The sequence below is a fragment of the Cricetulus griseus genome, assembly GCF_003668045.3.
Source record: "Cricetulus griseus strain 17A/GY chromosome 1 unlocalized genomic scaffold, alternate assembly CriGri-PICRH-1.0 chr1_1, whole genome shotgun sequence".
Classification (NCBI taxonomy): domain Eukaryota; kingdom Metazoa; phylum Chordata; class Mammalia; order Rodentia; family Cricetidae; genus Cricetulus; species Cricetulus griseus.
The window spans coordinates 16,301,541-16,309,317 of NW_023276807.1; the positions used below are offsets into that span (position 1 = coordinate 16,301,541).

At 39.2% G+C, this 7,777-nt stretch overlaps 1 pseudogene; it reads left to right on the forward strand.

Annotated features, from left to right (window-relative positions):
- Positions 1–3,176: 3,176 nt before the first annotated feature.
- LOC107978551 lies at positions 3,177–3,753 on the forward strand (annotated as a pseudogene).
- Positions 3,754–7,777: the final 4,024 nt, after the last annotated feature.

A 7,777-nucleotide genomic window follows, 5' to 3' on the forward strand; every position in this document is an offset into this window, starting at 1 on the left:
ATCCCATACCCTTTCTGCTCCCCGGGGAGAATGAGGCCTTCCATAAGGGGTCTTCAGAGTCTGTCACATCCTTTGGGATAGGGCCTAGGCCCTCACCAGTGTATCTAGGCTGAGGGAGTATCCCTCTATGTGAAATGGGCTCCCAAAGTCCATTCCTATGCTAGGGATAAGTACTGATGATCTACTACAAGAGGACCCATAGATTTCTGAGGCCTCCTCACTGACACCCACATTCATGGGGTCTGGATCAGTTCCATGCTGGTTTCCCAGTGATCAGTCTGGTAGCCAAGAGCTCCCCCTTGTTCAGGTCAGCTGTTTCTGTGGGTTTCACCAGCCTGTTCTTGACCCCTTTGCTCATCACTCCTCCTCTGCAACTGGATTCCAGTTCAGATCAGTGTTTAGCAGTGACTGTTTGCTTCAACTTCCATCAGCTGCTGAATGAAGGCTCTAGGATGACATATAAGTTAGTCATCAATCTCATTATCAGGGAAAGGCATTTAAGGTAGCCTCTCCACTGTTACTTAGATGGTTAGTTGGTGTCACCCTTGTAGATCTCTGGACATTTCCCTAGAAGGAGTAGATGCCAGGAAATAATCAATAAAGTTGAAACAAAGAATTGATTCCTTTTTATGATTCACTGGAAATTTTTGAGCATTGTTTAAAAATTTTACCAGCTGTTCCTCAACCAAGAACATAATTATGACATAGAGAAAACTAAATCCAGGCTAGTGAGATAGCTCACCAGGTAATGGTGCTTGCCACCCAGCCTAGCAAGATGAATTTGATCACTAGAATACACCTGATTGAAGGCAAGAAATAATTCCCACAAGCTATCCTCTAACCAATCACCACATGTGTGCCATAGCATGTATTCATGCACAAAAATAATCAAATAAATTAAATAAATGCAAAAATGAAAAACAAGAAAAACTTAATCTCAAACACTTGAAACTAGAAGAATCTTGAAACTAGATCCTGAAATGCCGTATTTGATGCAAATAAATCTCTAAATTATGAAAGAAAATAGTTAATTTATTCTGTATTTACAATTATTGTTCATTCCAACTATTCATCTGAAAGTTCAATTTAGGGATCAAACTGGATATGTATTAGATACTTATCCCAAATTGGTGAATTATTATGAAACTGAAGAATGACAGAAACACACATCAAACTTAGAGAACTCACTTCAGTGTTTAAATGGACAATGAATATAATATGATTTTGTGGATATTTTCTTGGATTATTTGCTATGAGTTGGATCATCTTTAAAGGAAAGTACTTACTTGGTTTTCTTTATTGGATTCCATTTCACTTTTTGAGGGGGATGTTGTTGAGGCATGAAGGGAGTTCTAAGAATGTATCATGTCCCATCTCAGGCCCTGTGCTGCCCTGTCATGTGACTTGTACCATGGCTTATGCTGTCCTGTCATGTGACCTGCAATAGAGTTCTCCATCGTATATAGATCTAGATTACAACCCATTCTGGTGCTTTGGGGTCATTGGCATTTTATCCTGTAGTCACACTTGGTGTCATTCCCCAAACTGCTTCAACTTGGGTTTTCAGCATAACTGTGAGATAAAAGCTATCACTGCAAAATCATCAACTTAAAAAGATCTGGAGCCACCAGAGAGATTAGCTTCTGAGTAAAGCTGTGATAAATTCTCTTAAGTTAATTGATGTGGGAACTCACAGTGGGTGGCACCATTCCCTGGGCTGGGAATGAACTGCAAGAAAGTGAGCTGAGCACAAGTCACCCTTCTCTGCTTCTTGTCTCCAAGCGCAACACCAGCAGACAACTGGAGCTCCTGCCAGAAGTTCTTGGCCAAGATGGACTTTACCCATTCACCATGGGCCAAAGCAACCCTTTTCCTTTAAATTGCTGTTGTCAGGGAATTTTTGTCACAGTGAGAGGAAAAGAAGCTAAGCTACCCAGGAAGAACACTTCAGATGTCATAATAGCTAGGATGGATGGAGTGTTTACATGCCAGACCTAAACTCTTGAACAAACACCACAGTTCTATTTTTTTTTCTGGTTTATCGAGAAAGGGTTTCTCTGTGTAGCTTTGGAGCCTATCCTGGCACTCGCTCTGGAGACCAGGCTGGCCTCAAACTCACAGAGATCCGCCTGCCTCTGCCTCCCGAGTGTTGGGATTAAAGGCGTGTGCCACAGTTCTATTTTTCAACTACACGTAGGTACTTGGTATCTCTGTTACACAGGTGAGGGAACTGATAAAGTTCACATTGCTAATAAGAGTAAGGGATCTGCTAAGAGCAAGGGATCTGACTGAAGGCTCAGTAGTTAAGAGCTCTTGCTGCTCTTCTAGAGAACCGATGTGCAGTTCTTAACACCCATGTCAGATGTCAGATGGCTTACAGTTGCCTATATTTCCAGTTCCAGATGATTCAGTGTCTTCTTCTGAACTCCACACGTTATACACATGCATACACACACACACACACACACACACACACACACACACACACACACACCACACACAAATCAATAAAAATTTCAATATTTTACATATTTTAAGGAATAAAGACTCAGATGTGATGTTGGACTGAACTTTATAAGGATCCTAAATGTTGCCCTCTATTTTATTATTTATGGTTTATAGCTGATGTTTAAAATTAATTACAGTCAACAGTTAAGCTAACTTATTAGCTGTATTTTCCTTTAGATTTGCTTCCAGTCCACCACATTGCCACTTGTTAAATGAGCTATTTTGGTCTTCCTATTAATAGCGCCTGTTCTTTCTCATTGTCTTGACAACTCAATACTGATTTACTTTATAAAGCAACCCTCTGCCTACCCAAGTAAGGAGCAAAAAGAACAAAGTATCTACTTCAGGCTAAATGTAACTTATGGATGCAAGTATAGTTTCATTGTGAGAAAAAAAAAGAGGATATTTTCATCCAGTATAAATAAGTATGACTCAGTATGCCCTGGCTATGAGACAGTTACAAAAAGACCATCATGTACTCTTGAAGCCAGACTCCATGTGTTCACCACTTCTTTCACTAAAACTCATACATTATACTGCATTGTTGTTTTGATATTGTTGTGAGATTTAAGTGAGATAATAACAGAGGACCATCTAGAACCACATAAATATTAGATAATGTTATCATTGAAAAGTGTTCTTCTCTCTATGCCCCATCTACTGCAAGAATGAAGACCATTCTCAGCTATCAGAACATCGACATTCCAGAAAATGTAGACATCACTCTGAAGGGGCAAGCAGTCATTGTGAAGGGCCCCAGAGGAACCCTCCAGAGGGACTTCATTCACATCAATGTAGAGCTAGTCTCCTCAGGAAGAAGAAGAGGCTCTGGGTTGACAAATGGTGGGGTAACAGAAAGGAACTGGCCACTCTCCGAACCATCTGCAGTCACATGCAGAACGTGATCAAGGGAGTCACACTGGGCTTCCGCTACACCGTGAGGTCTGTGTATGCTCACTTCCCCATCAATGTCGTTATTCAGGAGAACTGGTCTTTGGTTGATATCCAAAATTTCTTGGGTGAAAAAAATATATCTGCAAGGTTCAGATGAGGACAGGTGTTGCTTGTTCTGTCTCTCAAGTCCAGAAGGATGAATTAATCCTTGAAGCAAATGATATTGAACTTGTTTCAAATTCAGAGGGTCTGATTCAGCAAGCCACAACAGTTAAAAACAAAGATATCAGGAAGTTTTGGGGTAGTATCTATGTGTCTGAAAAGGGAACAGTGCAGCAGGCTAATGAGTAAAACCTAAGTTACCCAGTTCCAGAAACAAGACCCTGAATTTAAGTATGATTTGGGGTATCTTTTTGGACAATAAAAGACTTATATTGAAAAAATGAAAGAAATAAAGAAAAGTGTTCTAAAACATTTTCCACAGAGAGAAGAACTAGAAACTGATCCCTGCCGAGTCTAACATGAGACAAAGTATAAGCAAGCAAACTGTGTGCTGTGAGTTGTTACAGATAGTTCTTCCCACCAGCCTAGTCCCACCGCTATGTCAGCCCCAAATAAACACACAGATGCTGTATTAATTATGAAACTGTTGGCCAGTGGATTGAGCTTCTTGTTGGCTACCTCTGTCTTAATTATTATACATATTACAAATTATACTAATCTATGTATTTCCACATAGTCTTATCTTACCGGAGAACACCTGACTGGAGTCCTCACTTCCTGTGCTCACATGTTGACCCCTTTCTGACTACACTTCCCAGAATTTGCCTCGTCTAGTAGCCCCACCTATCCTATCCACAGCCAAACAGTGCTTCATTCATTAAGCAAGAAGAGAAACATATGTACAGAAGACATCCCCATCAGTGAGAGTGACCCAAAGGTATCTTTTAATCCTTTGTTCATCCATTGCCATTGAGTCTCTGGCATTTGTCCTAGATTTGACTCATGTCCTTCTTTGAAAATATTCTTTCTTAATAAACTTTCTCTCTTACCACTAAAAGAAAACAGTATAATGAAGTGATATCTTCCATGTTTTATATTCAACTAACTTTGATAGTATATTTCAAAACAAACAATGAGGTGTTTACAACATCTAGCACTCTTGGTTATTAGTACAAATGGTATTAATTCAATAAGTGTGTTCTTTAGTCAAAGAACATCCTGGGACTGATTAAGGAGATCCTGGGTACTGCATAGTTGCTGGGTTGCATTGTGTATGGCTGCCATCCACATGACATTATCACACTAGTCAAACAATGTTGACAATCTCATCAAAGTGGTATCCCTTCTGTGTTGAACGTTTTTCTGCTGTTTCCTGTCTCTTGGTGGCTCTTTGCGGACTTTGACGATCAGAGCAGAGGCAGAAGGGACAACCTCAGCCTTGGTCTGTCTATTCTGAGAATTAATTTTACCATAATCCTCAAAACTTCCCAAGCATGTTGCCTTGGCAATGGATATTGGATATGGGGTGCCAAAGCAGATGTTGCACCAGTCTTGCTCCAGTGAACCTCAAGTATATGACTTTGTCCTCATTGAGGCCAAACTAGGGTGGTATGTTTGATGTGAATGATGTCAGAAAAACTTGGAATAACAAAACCTAATGCTCATTAGTTTCCTCCAAGCCCAAAGTCCTGAAAATAAATTTAAAGAGTAAATTTAATAATGATTACAAAAGGTGGAGAAAATGTGAGTAACTTTCATATGGCCAATGAGAGCATAGGCATCTCTCTTGTAGGGTGTGGATGGTTAGTGTGATGATAATCTTGATAGGATTATCAACTTGATAAGGTACCTGTCTTCCTTTCTCTTCCTATTAAAGTGGTAGAATATCCAGACAAAAGCGACTGAAGTGCTTCAGCTCACAGTTCAAGGTAGAGTCTGTCATGGTGGGGAAAGCACATTAAGAAGAGCTGCTGGTCACATTAAGTTCACAGCTGGAAGAAGACAGCAAGTGAAGACATGTGTGCTGGTATAGCAGCCTAGTTTCCCCATTTCAAACTGTTCAAAGAACCAGTCCTGGTAGTGGTTCCACCAACAGAGGGTGGGTTCCCAACTTAATTAATACATCAAGACAGTCGCATGCAGACATGCCCAGAAGCCCTTCTCCTAAGTGACTCTAGAATCTGTCAAGTTCACAACGAACACTAATCAGCATAATTGTCATGGAAGCAAATCCCTTCGCATGTCTGTGAGAAACTATCTAGGTTAGGTTTGTTGTTAGGGGAAAACTGAAACCTAAATATTCACGGAGCCATTCTGTGAGCTTCATGCTAGATTGAGTAAAGAAGAGAGAGCAGGCTGAGCACTAGCTTTCAATATTTTCTACTTCCTCACTGCAGACAAGATGTGATCAGCTGCCTCACGCTCCTACAGCCATGTCTTCTTTGCCCTGGTGGCCTGTGATGTCAACTGGGAGCCAAAATAAGCTCTTTCTTCATCAGATTGCTTTTTTAAGTAAGGAATTTTGTCACAGTAGTGAGGAAAGTAGCTGATGTAACTGTGCCTTGTTATCTTTATTCAAATGTTCAAGTCAATGGAGATGGAAGTTAGCCTATAGAGCAGTCATAAGAGCCTGCCTATAGAGCAGTAGTCATGAAATATTCTTGCCATGGTGGCTCCTGTTACATTGCTGCTGGTGAATTTGCAGATGTATAAATCTCCATAAAGCTCCTTCTCATCAGAAGCAGTTGCAAATTTTTCCTAGTTTGCTTATTACTTGAAGGATAAAATATTTCATATATATTCTTAATTACTTGTATGAAAAGCCTAATTTTATCACTTTGAAAAATATCCCTTAGTTCCAGGTGCAAAATTAAAGCAGTTGACTAAATTGTTGCATTTGCTGAGGTGAGAGAAGAGGTCAAGAAAGACTTCATGAAGCTATTAATATGAAGGATATTATTGAAAATAATAAGAAATTTCCTAACTAATGAGAAGAAAGCAATTATAGTGAGAAGGAATTGCAGGCACGAAAGCTCATGAATTTGAAGTAGTATTTAGTTGTTCAACAATAAGAAAGGAGGAAGAAGGGAAGCTAAGATACAGCTTTGAATAGAAGACAAATAATTGAAACAAAAGAAGTGGGAGTCAAGATGACAAAGGGGTAAATGACAAGAACGCTGTGACAACACAGAGGAAATGCATGAAATTTAGAAAGAGAAGTTAATGAAGACTTTGGAGAAGTTAGATTTTGGGTAAGTCTTTAAAAATGAATTTAAAGCATGAGACAGTGGTGAATAGCTTAAAACTCTCTTGTAGAGAACTCTAGTTCAGTTCCTGGCACCCACATCAGGAACACACAATTGCCTGTAATTCTAACTCTAATGAATCTTTTGCCCTTTCTCTGGGCCTCATGGGCATTTGCATGCACATGCACAAGCCCACGTGCAGACACATACATACAAAGGTAATTATAAATAAGATATTTTTAGTTGATCTACATGGAAAAGACAGGATGAACAACTGAAGCAACTGCAGCAAGCTAAAAATACTTATGTGTTGTTGGTTGCAAATGCTAGCCAACTTTCAACTGGGGGAAATTGTTGAAAATAATTAAGTAGTGTCATGCTTGCTTTATGCCCACAGAATCCTTGCCTTGAACTCCACACAAACAATAGACCCCTCCAAAAATAATCTCAGCTATAGTACAGTTTATTTTCTTCTCCTATGAATGAAGACATTCAATAGAGTGTCTATATCGACATATGCAAATCATCCTTCTGTTCATTCTCCCCTCGCTCCTGCCCCTCGGGCTTTCTCGGCTTTTCTTCTCTTCCAGTTTCTTACTGCAGGCATGGGCTTCATCTCAGATGTACAACTCTGATGGAAAGTCAAAGTCTTCAAAGTGAGGAATCCACATGACAAACAAATCTTGTCAATATTTATCACCACTCACACAGTCATACAACATATTATTATTTTAAATTTATCTGTGCTTTTAAAATCTTTTCTGTCATTATGAGATGGAGAGAAAAAAAAGATAGATATAAGACAGAAAGCCATTTCTCCCTGTGCACTCAGTAAAGTCTTCTGTTTTCATGAAACTGTATTCCTTTGTTCAATCTAAAATGCAATTATTTATTCAATTTATTCTACATACTTATTCAGAATCCATAATCGTGAATATGAAAATGTTCTTTCTTTTATGGAACATTGGCACTCTTCACTAATAAGATTTTAATGTCATTCTTGGCAGATTAATAATTGCCAATCCCAAATCATCATTTCCTCTCTAATATCTTCTTTGGGGAATCCATAAATCAGAGAACTAGACATGATTATGTTTTTAGGTTCTTATCCTTGGGTACTGGAGACT